We start from the raw sequence: 19464 nt of genomic DNA on the forward strand, positions 1-19464 counted from the left end.
GTGTAGGCCGTGGGGGCCGCATAGCTAGGCGGATTCAAAGGCAGCGTGGGGAAGCGGAGACGCCCACGTCCAATCAACCGCCACGCGTCAACCGAGGCCATAGGCTTTTGGGGCCCGCGGCGCTCCGAACTTGACCCTTGGCTTCGCCGCGAAGCCAAGCCCCAGCACACCTTGGTCCCAGGGGCTACTGTCGGCGTTCTGGGAACGGGGGTCCCCAGACTTGCCTGCCTGCGGCCATGGCGTGGCTAAGTTAGCGGGCTATGCGGCCCATCTTCATCCACAAGGCATCCAAGACCCTCGTGAGGGTCCAAGCCTCGCGAGGCGGACGAATCAAGACCTCCTCGGGAGTGGCCTAGCCAGGCAGGCTCACAAGGAGCGGAGATATCAAGGCGGGGCAAACCTCACGAGGCTCTCGTGATATGAGCCATGACGATCGGCGCGAGGCGGGTGCCAGCGCGCACAGCGTCCTTGTTTCCTCTTTGGTGCTAAGGAGGTCAGCGCAGGCGAGGAGTACCGAGGCATCAGGCAAAGGTTGCTATATCAGTGCAACGATACCAAGACCAGGAGGACGGCATGACGGAGGTCATCGGGGAGCCCAAGACAGCGTCACCACCAGAACCTTTCGCAGGCGAAGACCACTTTTGTCAGGATAGCTTTCTACTAGCTGTCCCCCTTCAAATTTGCCCGTCGTTGTTGGCTCCCTTCCCGCTCAATATTTGGGAAGAGGACCAGGGCCTATATAAGTAGAGCTAGCCACCACAGTGGGGGCATTGAGCAGTACACCTAGCTCTCACCCGCTAAGTCACCAAGCACAACAACACCTCAACCTCATGAGGTTGTTCTTCCCTCTGTACTGTTCATCACCAGCCCAAGAGGCAATCCACCACCACCACACTGGAGTAGGGTATTACACCACAACGGTGGCCCGAACCAGTATAAATCTCGTGTCTTTCTGTGTTGCGAGTTCGTCGAGTTTGTCCGCGAGATCTTAGCGAGCTAGGGCGTAGATCGGTAGGGGGGAAAGACTTTGTGCGCACCCCAGTGTTTGAACCTTAAGGGTTTGCCGGAACCCCACATCCAACAACCGTGTTCACTTCCCGGACTCCGCCGAGAAGAGACCATCACGGCTACACACGCGGTTGATGTATTTTAATTAAGTCGAGTGTCAAGTTCTCTACAACCGGACATTAACAAATGGTAAAATACACTATTGGTCATTAAACTTATCATGTACGCTCACTTTGGTCACTGTACTTAAGAATACAATTAATACGGTCACTAGATACATGTTAAGGTTATTATACGGTCACTGACATATCGTATAGCTCCGTATGCATCGCTTTTGACCGGTCAACCAATCCACCTGGCGTCACTTTATCTCCCTTTCATGCGGGCCCTGCCTGTCAGCGGTGGAAGAAAGAAATAGAGGAAAAATAAAATTACACGCAAGTGGAGATTCAAACCAGGCTCGTCGCGCTTTTAGAAGCGCCGGCCAACCAGCTGCACTAGTCAAGCTTGGTGATTACTTTGAGGAAACAATGCATTTATACGGCTCTACATCCCTGCATTCAGGTGGCAGCCATTCAGTGCAAAAAAAACATTTTTGTGTGCGAGCCATTGGGATTTACTCCTAAATCATAATGGTTTCATGTGGTTTCAGTGGTTGATCCTTTTTAGATTTAAAGCAGTGTAGGCAGTACTATGTACTCGTACATATTTTTATTTAAAACAAATTACACATACATAGGATTCACTGTCAAGATTGCATTAGGACTTAATTTTCTTTTTGTTCAGTATGGACGTACCTACTATTCTTTTAATATTCAGATTGTGCATACGTTGAAAACAAACCACAAGGCAAGAAAAAAATCCCAATGGCTGAATGTTACAATCATAATCTTGGAAGGATCAACCACTGAAGCCACATGAAACGATTATGATTTAGGAGTAAATCCTAATGGCTCGCACGAAAAAAAATGCACTCCATAGTTGCGACATGAATGCAGGGATGCAGAGTCGTATAAAAAGAATTGTTTCCTCTAGGCAATCACAACCGTAGGCTGGTTCAACTGGTTAGCTTGGTCCCCCATAATGCTTGAGGTCTGGGGTTCGAATCTCCACTCGTGTAATTTTATTTTCCCTCGCCTTCTTTCTTCCACCGCTGACACGCAGGGCCACATAACAGAGAGAGAAAATGACGCCAGGTGGGTTGGTTGACGGGTCAAAATAGATGCATACGGAGCTATACATTCTGTCAGTGACCGTATTATCACCTCAATACGTATATAGTGACCGTAATGACCGTATTCTTAAGTACAATGACCAAAGTGAGCATATACGACAAGTTCAATGACCACGAGTGCATTTTACTCTTAACAAATTCCCATCTGCCACATAACCGCGGGCACGGCTCTCGAAAGTTTATACCCTGCAGGGGTGTCCCAACTTAGCCCATCACAAGTGTAAGGGCTGTTGGTGAACGTAGCAGAAATTCAAAATTTTCTACGCATCACCAAGATCAATCTATGGAGTTTACCAGCAACGAGAGGGAAGGAGTGCATCTACATACCCTTGTAGATCGCGAGCGGAAGCGTTCAAGAGAACGGGGTTGATGGAGTCGTACTCGTCGTGATCCAAATCACCGATGATCCTAGCGCCGAACGGACGGCACCTCCGCGTTCAACACACGTACGGAGCAGCGACGTCTCCTCCTTCTTGATCCAGCAAGGGAGAAGGAGAGGTTGATGGAGATCCAGCAGCACGACGGCGTGGTGGTGGAAGTAGCGGGATCCCGGCAGGGCTTCGCCAAGCGCAAGTGGGGAGGAAGAGGTGTCACGGGAGGGAGAGGGAGGCGCCAGGGCTTGGGATGTTGCTGCCCTCCCTTCCCCCCACTATATATAGGGCCAAGGGAGAGGGGGGGCGCAGCCTTGGCCCTTCCTCCAAGGAAGGGTGCGGCCAGGGGGGAGTCCTTCCCCCCCAAGGCACCTCGGAGGTGCCTTCCCCCTTTAGGACTCTCCGTTTATCTTATCTCTTGGCACATGGGCCTCTTGGGGCTGGTTCCCTTGGCCCATATAGGCCAAGGCGCACCCCCCACAGCCCATGTGGCCCCCCGGGGCTGGTGGACCCCCGGACCCCTTTCGGCACTCCCGGTACAATACCGATAAAGTGCGAAACTTTTCCGGCGACCAAAATCAGACTTCCCATATATAAATCTTTACCTCCGGACCATTCCGGAACTCCTCGTGACGTCCGGGATCTCATCCGGGACTCCGAACAACTTTCGGGTTACCGCATACTAATATCTCTATAACCCTAGCGTCACTGAACCTTAAGTGTGTAGACCCTACGGGTTCGGGAGACATGCAGACATGACCGAGACGACTCTCCGGTCAATAACCAACAGCGGGATCTGGATACCCATGTTGGCTCCCACATGCTCCTCGATGATCTCATCGGATGAACCACGATGTCGAGGATTCAATCAATCCCATATACAATTCCCTTTGTCCATCAGTATGTTACTTGCCCGAGATTCGATCGTCGGTATCCCGATACCTTATTCAATCTCGTTACCGGCAAGTCTCTTTACTCGTTCTGTAACACATCATCCCGTGATCAACTCCTTGGTCACATTGTGCACATTATGATGATGTCCTACCGAGTGGGCCCAGAGATACCTCTCCGTTTACACGGAGTGACAAATCCCAGTCTCGATTCGTGCCAACCCAACAAACACTTTCGGAGATACCCGTAGTGCACCTTTATAGCCACCCAGTTACGTTGTGACGTTTGGCACACCCAAAGCATTCCTACGGTATCAGGGAGTTGCACAATCTCATGGTCTAAGGAAATGATACTTGACATTAGAAAAGCTCTGAGCAAACGAACTACACGATCTTGTGCTAGGCTTAGGATTGGGTCTTGTCCATCACATCATTCTCCTAATGATGTGATCGCGTTATCAACGACATCCAATGTCCATGGTCAGGAAACCGTAACCATCTATTGATCAACGAGCTAGTCAACTAGAGGCTTACTAGGGACATGGTGTTGTCTATGTATCCACACATGTATCTGAGTTTCCTATCAATACAATTCTAGCATGGATAATAAACGATTATCGTGAACAAGGAAATATAATAATAACCAATTTATTATTGCCTCTAGGGCATATTTCCAACAAGGGCATCCTTTGACTTAGGGTTTTGGTGATGAAGACAACACACGCGGACTAATCGTGCGCCATAGTTTTCTCAGGTTCACATGGTGTGGCGCAAAACGGTTAGGTCTTCCCTCTACGCGGAATAGATCGAAGACGGAGTTTCCGACGTTTTTATTCCTTTGGTCGTAGGATATCCGTACTATTAAGAGGGAATCCGCATTGGAAGGTATTGGGTGAATCACTTCACGTACACAGTCTTTGCACCCACCATATACCTTCCATTTCGAGGAGAGAGAGAGGTTCCTCGTTGCCTTCTCACATGTGCAGTCCTGCCCATGGCGGTAGTACCGCTCCATCGAGCGGTTGTACCGCTGGGCATTAGTTCCGGTCTGACCACCGCTCCAAGTACCGCTCAGGGGTGACTCCCTTTTGTACCGGGTACGGTGGTAGACCGGTGGTGGAACGAAAGTACCGGTTTGTCTCGATAAACCGGTACTACCAGTGTCCAGCGGTTGTACCGACTCGGACTCCATCATCCACGAGCTGCTTGCCCAGCGGTAGTTTCGGCCCTAGTACCGCCCCAACTACTGGCCTGAGGTGTAAACCTTCTGGATGTATGCGGTAGTTGAGTGGTAGTGGAGCGGTAGTTCCGGTTTATTCCGATAAACCGTTACTATCGGGTGTGCCACCGGAAGTACCGCCCTGGTGCCCTAGGAGGGGTTCCCCGCATTCACCAGTTGTACCGGTGTCCAGTGCGGAAGTACCGGTTCCATGCTTTTCTGCACATAACGGTTGGATCTTGGGGGGGGGCCAATTTAAGGAGGTGCATCTCCTACCTCCCACCTACCTCTTGCCTCTCTCTCTCCTCCATTACTGCCATTAAAGCTTTCTTGCCCGGTCTCTCTCCCTAGCCACCCAAACTTGTTGATTTGCTAGGGATTGAAGGAGGAGACCTAGATCTACACTTCCACCAAAGGATATTTGATTCCCCCATACTTTCTTGTGTGGATTTTGTTACTCTTGGGTGCTTGGGCGCCCTAGATGGAAGATGTCACTTCGGAGCCACATTGCATTGTGGTGACACTCTGAGGTTTCGTTGGGAGCCTCCAATTAAGTTGTGGAGAGAGCCTCAACCTTGTTTGTAAAGGTCTGGTTGCCGCCTTCAAGGACACCAATAGTGGAATCACGGCATCTCGCATTGTGTGAGGGCGTGAGGAGAATACGGTGGCCCTAGTGGCTTCTTGGGGAGCATTGTGCCTCCACACCGCTCCAACGGAGACGTACTTCCCCTCAAAAGGAAGGAACTTCGGTAACACATCCTCGTCTTCACCGGCTCCACTCTTGGTTATCTCGTGCCTTTACTTGTGCAAGCTTATTTGTGTTATATCCCGTGCTTGCTTGTGTGCTTGTTGTTGTTGCATCATATAGGTTGTTCACCTAGCTGCATATCTAGACAACCTATCTTGTTGCAAAGTTTAATTTGGTAAAGAAAAGCTAAAAATTGTTAGTTGCCTATTCACCCCCCTCTAGTCAACTATATCGATCCTTTCAATTGGTATCAGAGCCTCGTCTCTTTATTAAGGACTTTACCGTCCGATGAGTATGGTTGACGTCGTAGACGGTGTGGAGGAGCACTCCGGTGCGAATCCGGTCTTGTCTACGGGAGATGGGGGAACCGCGGTCTCTCGTGAGGAATTCAATGTGGCGTTGGACACATTGAAAACCTCCATGACGACCAAGGTCGAAAGCATGTTTAATAAATTCATAGAAGGGCTTAAAATTTCCACCGCACCGTTGAAAGTGGGTGATCCCGCTAACAAGGTGACGGATGCTACCTCCGACAAGGGGGAAGCTACTAGCGAGAAAGCTCCTTCTTCTAGTGGTAAAAATGGCACCGGCATCTTTGCCCATGTGGAACCTCCACTTGTCTATGGTGGACCGCTTTCTTCCACTCATTTGAATCATGCCGGCCCGGCCCCTAAGATTGAGAAGAATGTGGAATTTGATTCTTGGGTCTATCGCTTTAAGAGTCATTTAAATCATGTGAACACTAACCTTTGGATAATCATTGAAGAAGGTTTCTATCCGCATGACCGAAGCAACTTCACTCCTAGAGAAGCCGTGGATAATCAATTCAATGAGAATGCTCTCTTCATCATCCAAGAAGCAATCCCACCCGAAGATCTTCCTCATCTCCGGCCCTACTCCATGGCCAAAGATGCTTGGCACCAAGTTGTTCCCTCTACCGGGGAAGTGCAAGCATTCAACTCTCCAACTATGAAGTGGTGCAAGATGAAGCCGATGAGTTTGCAGTGAAAGAAGATGAAGAACCTCGTGAGCTTTATCGGAGGGTAACCAAGCTCGCGGTCTCACTCCAAGATCATGGAAGTAAGGACACGGATGACAATTGGATCGAACGCAAATTCCTCAAGGCAATGATGCCCTACCACAAAGCCATGTCCTCCGTCATTCGTCAAATTCCTCAAGTGAAGTGTTGGATGAGTTTGTTGCTATGAGCATCTTGGACAAGACCGCCGACAATGCGGTACTACGCTCTCAAAGAGTAAAGAAGCCCAACCTTGCACTAAAGGCCAAGATTAGTATGGAGGAAGAGGATGAAGAGGAAGAAGAGGAGAGCAACCTCGAAGATACGAAGTATGCCTATCACGAACACATGGCTCTTGCTTCAAGGCAATTTTGGAGCAAGAAGAACTCAAGGCCCAACTTCAACAAGAACAATTCAAGTGGTGCAAAGGGCAAGCAACGAGTGAGGACTTGCTTTAATTGTGGCAATGTGAGCCATTTTGTTGCGGAGTGCCCTTATGAGAAGAGGGAAGACAATGGTGGCAAGCTCATCCGAAAGGACAAGGCCAAGTCTTTCCCCAACAAGAGCAACTTCACCAAGAAGACTCCTCCCAAGGTATTGGTGGTACAAGAAGAGTACAATGAGGATGATGATGATGATGAAGATGGTGAGTAGGTTGCCATGGCCTCCGTTGCCATTGCGACGACTCCACGGGTGTCTCTCTTCGATTCACCTAATGAGAGCATCACCGCCAAGTGCCTCATGGCTAAAGCCACCAACAAGGTAACCCCCAACATCAAAACTACTATCATTAATCATCCTTCTTTGATGGATTGCATTGATGAACATGAGGGATCTAATGTGGAGGAGAATGAGTTTGAGTCCTTTATGGGTAAACTCAAGGGTAAATCCAAGAAGCACTTCATTGCTCTCTTGGAACAACTTGGTGAAGACAATGACATGATCGAGGCTCACGAAGATACCATCTCTAAGATGGAGGGGCATAGTCGAGACTATGCTGATGAGTTTTTGGATCTTTCCAATGCTCTTGAGGAAGAGCGTGGTCTTCGTTTGGCTCTTGAGGAGTCACACAACGATGATCATGCTAAATTAAAGAAAGATCTTGATCATGCTCTTGTTGTTTCTCGTGTGCTCAATTCCGAGAAAGCCAAGCTTGGGGTTGATCTTGCTAGACTCAAAGAGGAGTTTGACATACTTGACAAGGCTCACAAAGTCTTGAAGGGTGCTCATTCTAGTCTCAAGGAGTCTCATGATCAACTCCAAGTAAAGCTAACCATGGAGAAAGCCACATTTCCCCATATGGTGTTAATTGATAATGCAAATGCTACTAACCCTTGTTGTGCGCATGTGCATCTTGTTGAGGAGAATGCTAAGTTGAAAGAGCAACTTGAGAAAGGCCTTGTGTCGTGCATTCAAGGTGAGAAGAACCTCAATGACCTTTTGAGCAATCAAAAGGAAGTTGTGGCCAAGGAAGGGATTGGGTTCGCACCCATGCCCAAGAACAAGAAGAAGAATGACAAGACCAAACGACCTCCCCCTCTCAAACAAACCTTTGTGAAGGAGGGAGAGGATGCTTCCAAGGAGAAGAAGAGCAATGTGAAGGGTGGTGGTGTCAAGAAAGGCAATGCCACCCCTTCCAATAAAGCCGGCGACTTTAACCCTTCTTATGTTTTGTGTCGTGCTAGTGACGGGCATGTTTATGCCAAATTTGTTGGTTCTCCTCATGAGTATATTGAATGGTCTATTTGGGTTCCGAAGACCCTTGTCACTAACATCAAAGGACCCATTACAAAATGGGTACCTAAAACAAAGCATTGATCTCTTGTAGGTGTTTGCTTCCGGTGGGGGATCATGGTTGCTCGATAGTGGAGCTACAAATCATATGACCGGAAGCAAGGACTTGGTGGTGGACGTGCACAAGATTCCATCTATGCCCACCAACGTCGAGTGGGGTGATGCCTCATCTTCTAAGGTATTGGGACTCGGCAAGGTTGTCATTTCTCATGATCTCACGATCGAGAAGGTCATGCTTGTTGAGTCCCTTGCATACAATTTACTTTCCGTTCGTCAACTTGCAATCATGGGCTTTGCCACCTTCTTTGATATTCATACCGTGGCCCTCTTATGGAGCAAGACTCTTAAAGTAGCCTTTGTTGGGCATGTCGAGAATGGTCTATATGTGATTAACTTTTCGGAGTGACCCACTAAGACCGCGACATGCCTAATGGCTAAAGTTGACGTGGGATGGCTTTGGCATCGCCGTTTAGCCCATGTCAATATGAGATCTTTGCAAAGTCTTCTCAGGGGGGACCATGTCTGTGGACTAACGAATGTTAGTTTTGCTAAAGATTGTGCTTGCAGTGCTTGTATCAAAGGAAAGCTATATGAGAAGGCTCACCCTCCCACGACTATCATTTACTCGAAGAGGCCTTTGGAGCTCCTTCATTTGGTTCTCTTTGGGCCTCCATCCTTTGATAGTCTTGGGGGTAGGAAGTATTGCTTGGTGATTGTGGATGACTATTCAAGATACACTTGGGTGTACTTCTTCAAGAGGAAGAGTGAGACCCAACAAACCGTCATTGACTTTGCAAATGAAGCCCAACGTCAACATAATGCAAAGATCTTGACTATAAGAAGTGACAACGGTACCGAGTTCAAGAACTACACCTTGGATGAGTTTCTTAGTGATGAGGGGATCAAGCATCAATATTCCGCACCATACACCCCTCAACAAAATGGTGTAGCGGAGAGGAAGAACTGGACGTTGATGGATGCGGCAAGGACCATGATGGCGGAGTTCAAGTCTCCCTACAACTTTTGGGCTGAAGACATCAACACCGCGTGTCATGCATCTAATCGGCTCTACCTCCGCAAAGGCTTGAACAAGACTCCATATGAGATACTCACCGGCAACAAGCCCAACCTCAAGTACTTCCGGGTGTTCGGGTGTAAGTGTTTCATTCTTAAGAAAGGTGTCCGTTTCTCTAAATTTGAGGCTAGAGCTTATGAGGGCATATTTGTTGGTTATGCTACAAACTCTCATGCTTACCGTGTCCTCAATAGGTCCACGGGGCTTATTGAGGAGACGTATAACGTGGAGTTTGATGAGAATAACGGCTCCCAAGTGGAGAAAAGTGGCACTTGTGATGTAGGTGATGAAATTCCTCCTCAAGCCATAAGAAGAATGGGTGTTGGATTTATCTACCCATTGAGGAACCCCTTGTGGCCGAAGGAGAAGTACAATGCTCCACTCAAGTGGAGCCATCACCAACCCAAGGCCCACACGCTTCCGAAGAACATAGTGAAGGCCCTCAACCAAGTGAACAAGATCAAGGGCAAGATCATCCTCAAGATGGTGGTGAACCACCACACGATCCCCAAGGCCAAGTTCTCACCACCCGATCAAGTTCAAGATCAAGAGCAAGCTCAAGATCAAGAACAAGCTCAAGACGGCGATCAAGATGATCAAGTGACCACTCCTCAACTCACCACCGAGGAGGAATTGGAGCGTCGTGCCGCCAAGATTGCTTCCAAGCTCTCCACCAAGGGTCATCTCATGAAGAATGTGCTTGGAAGCATTCAAAAGGGGGTAAGCACTCGTAGACAATTGGCAAACTATTGTGAACATCACGCGTTTGTCTCTTGTGTTGAACCCCAAAAGGTATATGAAGCACTCGAAGATCCGAATTGGCTTAATGCCATGCATGAAGAACTCAACAACTTCGAGTACAACAAGGTGTGGAGATTGGTTCCAAGGCCAACGGGGAACCACAATGTCATTGGAACCAAGTGGATATTCAAGAACAAGCAAGATGCTCACGGGACCATTGTTCGCAACAAGGCAAGATTGGTGGCACAAGGCTACTCCCAAGTCGAGGGTATCGACTATGGTGAAACCTTTGCTCCCGTTGCTCGCCTTGAATCCATTCGTTTGTTGATTGCTTATGCTTCTCATCACAACTTTAAGTTGCAACAAATGGATGTGAAGAGTGCTTTTCTTAATGGTCCTATTAACGAGTTGGTGTATGTCAAGCAACCCCCGGGTTCGGGGATCCCTACTTTCCCGATCATGTGTATCAACTCGATAAGGCACTCTATGGCCTTAAACAAGCCCCACGTGCATAGTATGATCACCTTACCGAGTTGTTACAAGATCGTGGATTTGAAGTTGGGCTAATCGACCCCACTCTTTTTACTAAGAAGGTCAAAGGGGAGTTGTTTGTGTGCCAACTATATGTTGATGATATTATCTTTGGTTCCCCTAACAAAGCTTTCAATGAGGAGTTTGCCGCACTCATGACCTCAAAGTTCAAGATGTCTTCCATGGGAGAGTTGAAGTTCTTTTTTGGGTTCGAAGTGAAGCAAAGAAGAGAAGGAACCTTCATCAACCAAGCCAAATACACTCAAGACATGCTCAAGAGATTTAAGCTAAGTGATGTCAAGCCGGCTTCCACTTCAATGCCCACCAAGTGCCAACTTGACATTGATCCCAATGGTAAAGCGGTGGATCAAAAGGTATATCGCTCCATGATTGGCTCCTTGCTTTACCTTTGTGCATCTAGACCAGATATCATGTTGAGTGTGGGAATTTGTGCACGGTTTCAAGCCGCACCTAAGGAAAGCCACTTTGTGGCGGTCAAGCGAATTTTTCGATATTTGGCTCATACCCCAAACTTTGGCTTATGGTACCCAAGAGGAGCAAACTTCAAGCTTGTAGGATATTCGGACTCCGATTGGGCGGGAGACAAAGTGGATAGGAAGTCCACTTCCGGCGGGTGCCAATTCCTTGGTTGCTCTTTGGTGAGTTGGTCTTCCAAGAAGCAAAGTTGTGTGTCTCTCTCGTCCACCGAAGCGGAGTATGTGGCGGCTGGTAGTTTTTGTGCACAACTCTTATGGATGAGGCAAACTTTAAAGGATTACGGTGTCATTTGTGACAAAGTGCCTCTTTGGTGTGACAATGAAAGTGCCATCAAGATTTCTCTCAACCCGGTACAACACTTCAAGACGAAGCATATTGAGATTCGTTATCACTTCATCCGGGATCACATTAGGCGAGGGGAGATCGAGCTCAACTATGTCAACACTCATGATAACCTTGCAGATATTTTCACAAAGCCGTTGGATGAAGCAATATTTCACCAGTTAAGGCATGAGCTAAATATCATTGATTCGAGCAATGTTGCTTGAACCCTTGCACACCCCACCATACTCAGCATGTTATCTTGTTTAGGTGTAGGCATGGACATAGGGGGAGTGTTGTTCTCTCAATGAACTCTTCCGCCCCCCATTATGCATAAATTGATCAAATTCTTTCACATTAGCCATTGTTGATGGTACATGTGCTTCAAAGACGAGTTGTGGTCATGGGCCCAAGGTTAATTCTTCGCGGCACCATACCATCTTAACTCAAACATAGGTGGCTTCGGCCACCGCCCTTATGCTTAGGTGTCTTTCCTTGTTGGGAGTTTTCGTTTGCCTAGATGTTTGAATTCTCTCAAGAGTGGCTTTTCTTGGTTGCTTCTTGCACTCTTGAGAGTCTTCCTCATCATATTACAGTGACCTGGTTCTATCCTAAGCCTTCTTTTCCCAAGCCATCCTTTCCAAATGCACACAAGTTGATCCCCTTGCGCTTGGGATGAAGCAACCTGGCGGTACAACCGGTGGTCAGACCGGTTCTACCGGTCTTCCCCTCTGCTGTAAAGTCTCAGCAGTACTTCCGGTCCCGCACGAGCGGTTCTACCGCTCCTGCCTGTACCAGTACTTCTGACCGGAATTACCGGTGTTTAGACACGGTACTACCACTGCTTCTGGAGCGGAAGTACCGCTCTCAAACCGCCTAGTAGTTACAGGACCGGTACTACCGCTCCTAGGAGCGGTACTACCGGTTGACATCTGGGGCTTATAAAATGGGCCGCGGGCAGAATGGGTCGTTCGTTTCCCCTTCGTGCTCGTCTTTCCCTTTTTCTCCCTCGCCGCCGGTTGCTTCGTCCTTCGCCCCGGAGCGCCCTCAGGCTCTCCGGATCATTCGGCCCTCCATCGGATCTGCTCCGTGGAGGCCGCCTCCTCTTCGATCTCTTCCATGGATACCGGTAATGCCTCGTTCTTCTCTTTTTAGGGTTCCTCGTTTTGAATCCAACCCTAGGGCATTGCTTGTATTCCCCCATTTTCGGCGAAATGGTTGGTGGGAGAGATCCGTATAGTATATTTCTGCTTCCTATGCATATGTAGTAATAGGAATATGGCATATAGATTCGAGAACGGGTGGTTCCAGTTTTTCACTATCGGCGGTTCCGCTCCCAGCGGTACTACCGCTCCTTGTGAGCGGTACTACCGCCCGGGCGATACTACCGGTGGTCAAACCGGAACTACCGGTTTCTCTAAACCTATGTATCCTGTTTCTCTTCTACCCACGTATATGAAACATATTCCTCTTATCTTGTGTGCATTCCTCTCATCTTTGTTGGGGTTTCTATGTGCTGTCTGTGTGCGTGTGCAGGTGGCTCTAGCTCTCGTGCTGCTCGGAAGCCTCAGAATACCAAGAAGAGGGATTGTAGGGGGAAACCTTTGGGTGACAATGAGGATGATCATGAAGTGGTGATTCCTACCAAGACCACTCGTCGGGAGAAGTCTGTTGCTGCCAAGCAGCGTGTTGCTTTGCCTATGCACAAGTGGAAGATGCCGGACTGGCAAAAGTTTGGCTTCCAGGATCCACACACCGTTGCACCGAACCCCCGTTGGAACAACCCTCAGTTCCGGAATGAGTTACAGATGAGGATTGTGTCAGAAGTTTTTGAGCATCACAAGAACAAGTTCACCCGGATGTGGTCCATTGACATCGATCATTGGAGGAACAACCCTGACTACTTTGGAGAAGCTCTGGAGATCTACGAGGAGTTTGATTTGATCAAGCTCATGACCATGAACTGTGACTTTGATGTGCAGCTCATCCATCAGTTCTATGCTACAGTTCACTTCGGCTCTAATGTGGAACGCCACCTCTCCTTTATGTGCCGTGATGAGTTCTTTCATGTCCCGTGGAGAGCTTTCTGCAATGCTCTTGGTTATGAGGATACCGAGATTGAGGGTCAAGGTGGCATCCGTCCTCATGACCGTGCTCACCCCATGGACAAGGTGAAGCTCGCCCCTATATACATCCCTGGACATGGCATTGTGGGCAAGTCAAATGTTCTTCTGCCAATCTATGACATTATGCATCGAGTGTTCCGGTGTGTGCTTCTTCCCAAGGTTGGGACTCAAGATGATATCTATGGGTATCTAGTGGATTTGCTTGTGGCCATGAAGACCAAGAGGGGATCCGGTGCCACATTTGATGTCTCCAAGTGGCTATGGGAGGAGATGTACAACATGGTGTTGTACCGCAAGGTACCGATATATGCTCCTTTTGTGATGCAGTTTTTGAGCACCGTGTGGGTAGTCCGTAGGCCAGGAGAGCCTCTCACCACTCCTGCCAACCTCACGGAGCATGAGGTCAAGGAGCTAAGGAAGAAGAAGCATAAGACTCCCTGCTTTTCTACAGGCAATCAGGAGGATGTGTATGCTACCTCGGATGACGAGGACTTTGAGTTGGAGCCTGGGGTCCAGCCCACCTGGGTTGAGAAGCTGACTTCCAAGATTAAGAAGACCTTTTGCTTGCAGACCCATATCCAGAAGAAACTCTACAAGGCCCACGTTGCTGAGAAGATGGCGCGTCGGCATATTCAGTTGATGAGGCACCTCAATGTGCCAGATGTGAAGAGTGGCTCCGAGAAGACCATTACTCCTGAGGATACTTGGTGCTTGGAGAACTGTCAGTGGTCTGATGAAGCACCTGCTTCTTCATCTGTCTGTGTTCCTGAGGCAGCTACTGCGAGGGCTGAGGAGTCTGATGAGGCTCAGGATCCTGATGATGATATTGATGATGATGCATCAGACAGCTTTGCGGCTACTGGCAAGGAGGTCTACCGAGCCCCGGGGCGCTAGCTTCGCTCTTTTCCTTTTTGGTGTCTCGGTGCCAAAGGGGGAGAGAGCTCCATTAGGTCACGTGAGTTGCATGGGTGGTTATTTGGTTATTTGAAGTTGGTCCTTCTAGTTTATTTGCTTGCTCGTCCTAGTGCTCTTTGGTTATTTGGTTATTTGTAGTTGGTCCTTCTAGTTTATTTGCTTGCTTGTTCTAGTGCTCTTTGGACTTATTCTATGTTGTGATCTCGTGCATGGTGTAAGACATGCGTCGTTCGGTTTATCTATGCACTCTCCATCCAGTAGAGTTTATTATATGTTGGTTTATTATATCTTGTCTCTACTACTTTAGGTTTATTACGGTTGTTTTACGCTCTCCGGTTGGTCTCTAAAATCCAGGGGGAGCATTCCCTAGTATGCGCATTTTGCATTCCAAAAGCAAACTTTAAATAGTGCTCACACTCAGGGGAAGCCCCTCCTTTAGTTTTAGAACTCCCGGACTAATCGTGTGGTTGTCATCATCCACCAAAAAGGGGGAGATTGTAAGGGCATCCTTTGCCTTAGGGTTTTGGTGATGATGACAACACATTGGACTATTCGTGCGCCATAGTTTTCTCAGGTTCACATGGTGTGGCGCAAAACGGTTAGGTCTTCCCTCTACGCGGAATAGATCGAAGACGGAGTTTCCGACGTTTTTATTCCTTTGGTCGTAGGATATCCGTACTATTAAGAGGGAATCCGCATTGGAAGGTATTGGGTGAATCACTTCACGTACACAGTCTTTGCACCCACCATATACCTTCCATTTTGAGGAGAGAGAGGTTCCTCATTGCCTTCTGACATGTGCAGTCCTGCCCATGGCGGTAGTAGCGCTCCATCGAGCGGTTGTACCGCTGGGCGGTAGTTCCGGTCTGACCACCGCTCCAAGTACCGCTCAGGGGTGACTCCCTTCTGTACTGGGTACGGTGGTAGACCGGTGGTGGAACGGAAGTACCGGTTTGTCTTGATAAACCGGTACTACCGGTGTCCAGGGCGGTTGTACCGCCTCGTACTCCATCATCCAGGAGCTGCTTGCCCAGCGGTAGTTCCGGCCCTACTACTGCTCCAACTACCGGCCGGAGGTGTAAACCTTCTGGATGTATGCGGTAGTTCCGGTTTATTCCGATAAACCGGTACTACCGGGTGTGCCACCGGAAGTACCGCCCTGGTGCCCTAGGAGGGGTTCCCCGCATTCACCGGTTGTACCGGTGTCCAGTGCGGAAGTACTGGTTCCATGCTTTTCTGCACATAACGGTTGGATCTTGGGGGGCCAATTTAAGGAGGTGCGTCTCCTACCTCCCACCTACCTCTTGCCTCTCTCTCTCTCTCCTCCATTACTGCCATTAAAGCTTTCTTGCCCGATCTCTCTCCCTAGCCACCCAAACTTGTTGATTTGCTAGGGATTGAAGGAGGAGACCTAGTTTGTAAAGGTCCGGTTGCCGCCTTCAAGGGCACCAATAGTGGAATCACGGCATCTCGCATTGTGTGTGGGCGTGAGGAGAATACGGTGGCCCTAGTGGCTTCTTGGGGAGCATTGTGCCTCCACACCGCTCCAACGAAGACGTACTTCCCCTAAAAAGGAAGGAACTTCGGTAACACATCCTCGTCTTCACCGGCTCCACTCTTGGTTATCTCGTGCCTTTACTTGTGCAAGCTTATTTGTGTTATATCCCGTGCTTGCTTGTGTGCTTGTTGTCGTTGCATCATATAGGTTGTTCACCTAGCTACATATCTAAACAACCTATCTTGTTGCAAAGTTTAATTTGGTAAAGAAAAGCTAAAAATTGTTAGTTGCCTATTCACCCCCCCCTCTAGTCAACTATATCGATCCTTTCAATTGGTATCAGAGCCTCATCTCTTTATTAAGGACTTTACCGTCCGAAGAGTATGGTTGACGTCATAGACGGTGTGGAGGAGCACTCGGGTGCGAATCCGGTCTCGTCTACGGGAGATGGGGGAACCGCGGTCTCTCGTGAGGAATTCAACGTGGCGTTGGACACATTGAAAACCTCCATGGCGACCGAGGTCGAAAGCATGTTTAATAAATTCACAGAAGGGCTTAAACATTCCACCGCACCGTTGAAAGTGGGTGATCCCGCTAACAAGGTGACGGATGCTACCTCCGACAAGGGGGAAGCTACTAGCGAGAAAGCTCCTTCTTCTAGTGGTAAAAATGTGTCGGAGTAATTGGCCACGGATACCCCGAAGACGGCGAGACAATAATTCAAGACATCGGGGCTAGCAAAGCCCTTCAGTCCGACTGCCTGGATGCTCCTGCCGGCTCCCCGTCCGACTGCTCTGCCCGGCCGGCTGCTGGCTGCCGACTGCGCCAACCAGCCGGCTGCCGACTGTAGCCCGACCCGACACCGACAAGACATCGACGAGCCGACCGTACCGCGACATCATCTACAGTGTATCTGTCCCTGGGCACTATTTTATAAAGTGCACCAGGGACAAGGAGACATGCACGTCGCATCCACACCTCTCATGGGCATGGTGTCCCATGCCCCCTTGCCCCCCACGTCACTACCTTAGCTTAGGTAGTAAGCTACCCCCATGCCTATATAAGGCACACATCCATCCATCCATCCATCCACACAATCTCACGGGAGCAGGAGGCTCTCATGCCACCACGCCTCACTAGCTAGCTAGCTACCTGCCACTACTAGATATATGATACAGCTCCAGGAGCACTCTGTATTGAGATATGCCACATACATACAGACATGCAGGAGTAGGGGTATTATCTCTCCGGAGAGCCCCGAACCTGGGTAAACTACTGCGTGCTACTCGCATACCCGCTCCCGGTCCTATCAGCAGCAGTCTTACCCTCACACTAAGCCCTTGTGGCATCTGTCGACTTGCAAGCCCAACGTCAGAATACCACGACAGTTGGCGCCCACCGTGGGGCGGTACTACTACTATGCTGCCACGCTGCTGCTGGTTTCGCTGTCCGGGCGGGACCCTTTTTTCGCCATCTTCATCAACTCCGCCGCGACGTCGCTGCCTTCTCTCCGGCCGCGCACTAGGGCCCGACATCAACTCGCCCCCGGGGCGGCCGCGCGAGACGGTGCACCTTCGTTGGCGGCCTCGCCATCCTCGTCACCTTTGCCGCGTCGCTGTCGGCTCTCCGGCCGCGCTCGAGGGCTCAACATCGACACGCCCCCGGGGCGGCCAAACGGGACGGCGCGTCCGCGTCGTCGGCCTCGACACCGCTAAGCCTGCTCATGCTCGTCCCGCTCACTTGCATCTGCTTGCAAGGTAGCTAGATGCAAGTCAACCATGGTCAAACACTACCCATATAATGGCCAGATATGCCCCATACACTACCAGGACATTGGCCGGATGTGAGTTGGATGCTGCCCGGACTCTAGCTATGCAGAGGCTCGCTCTAGCTAACTGCTCCACCCTCGCGAGCCCCGTCGGGGCTATGGCGTCAGCCCCGCAGCCGCAGGTTGCTACAGCCCTGCCATGCGCGCTTGCCCGCCGCTCTGCATGCTGCTCCAGCTTTGCTACTCGGCCCGTGCCCGTGCGTCCTCACGCTATCGCGGTACTGCAGGTCGTCCCCGGCCTGGATCCCCCGCCCACGCATACGCGCCGCCAGCCTGGCTCGCCTCCGCTCCACCCAAGCGCGTCGGCGACGCCCTGTCGCTCCTCCTCACCTGCGCTGGTTGCAGGCCGACTGCTGAGGCCGGCCTCCCACGCGGCCGTTCCATCCGGCCGCACCTTCGCCCGCTTGATGGCTCTGTGTCAGCGCTGCGCTCACGTGCCCATCTGCCGAGTCGCCCGCTCGCTGGCTCTGCCTGGCGACCCTGCCCACGGCCGGCCGACTGCGCCGCGCACACTAGCTCGTCTGCCTCTCGTCGGGTCTGCCCCGCCCGTGGCCGCCTGCTCAGAGCTCGTGTCTGGCTACAGCCGCGCGCCGCCTGCTCCCGCGCCGGGTCCCCAACGCCGCATCCTCTGCCCTGGCTCCTCGCGTCAACCCAGTCGTCCTGCGCCATCTGGCCCCGCCAGCACCTCGGGCGTGTTCCTCGACAGGCCAACTGCGCCGGCCGGCTTCCGCATCGCCCAGCCGGCTTTGCCCGCGCCGCGGTCGGCTGCGTCTCCCCAGTGCCCGGCCGCCTTCCGGCTCGCTCTGCCTCCTCGGGCGGCTACCCCGCACTCCGCCTCCCCGGGCCGCCTCACCGCTCACCGGCCCCGCCAGCTCGGCCGCGGGCCTCCTCCGCTCGGTGCCGGCTTGCGGCTCCGCCTGCGCCCTTGCCTCGTCGCCTGCCCGGCCTCCCGCTCCGGGGCCGGCTCCACCCTTCCCCGCATCCGGCCGACTGCTTAGCCGGCTCGAGCGCCATGGATGGCTGCGCCCGCACCCTCTGTCATCGACTACCAGAAGCAGAGAAGAGAAAGATAAAGTGGAGCCGGCTGCTTTTAGAAAAAAAAAAAGCGTCCTGGCTGAACAGCAAAAAAAAGAAAAGAAGAGAGGCATCCAGCCGGCTGCTCGTGAAGAAGAAGGGTCGACTGCCCATCCGGCATTGTGACACCCAAAATTTTATTTGGCCTTTTCAAAAAAATTATTTGACTTGAGGCAGGTGTTTTAATTTTTTTTTGTCTTCAAAAGAACCCTCCCTTTCAAAATATTTTTTTGGCAAGGGTTTTATTTGGATTCACCCAAGACTTGGTTTTGGTCTTGGAGGTTCTTCTTTTTTTTATTTGGACTCAAACCAAAATGCTTTTCACTTGGGAAAAATGCCTTTTGAAAATGCCCTATGGCTTTTGGAATGATTCTTTGCCCCTTTCAACAAATCTCTCTTGCCATGACCTTAGTGCAAATCCACTCTCATAAACCTTTCCTCATCTTTGGATCATGATTTACTTCAAATCCAGCAAGTTGGACCTCTCCATAAAAATTTGCCCATTTATTTCTTATCAAAACAATTTCTGCCTTCTATTCTAGCTCTTGGAGATTTACAAAGGAGCTACCATTTCG

Source organism: Aegilops tauschii, chromosome 1, assembly GCF_002575655.3.
Source record: "Aegilops tauschii subsp. strangulata cultivar AL8/78 chromosome 1, Aet v6.0, whole genome shotgun sequence".
NCBI lineage: Eukaryota > Viridiplantae > Streptophyta > Magnoliopsida > Poales > Poaceae > Aegilops > Aegilops tauschii.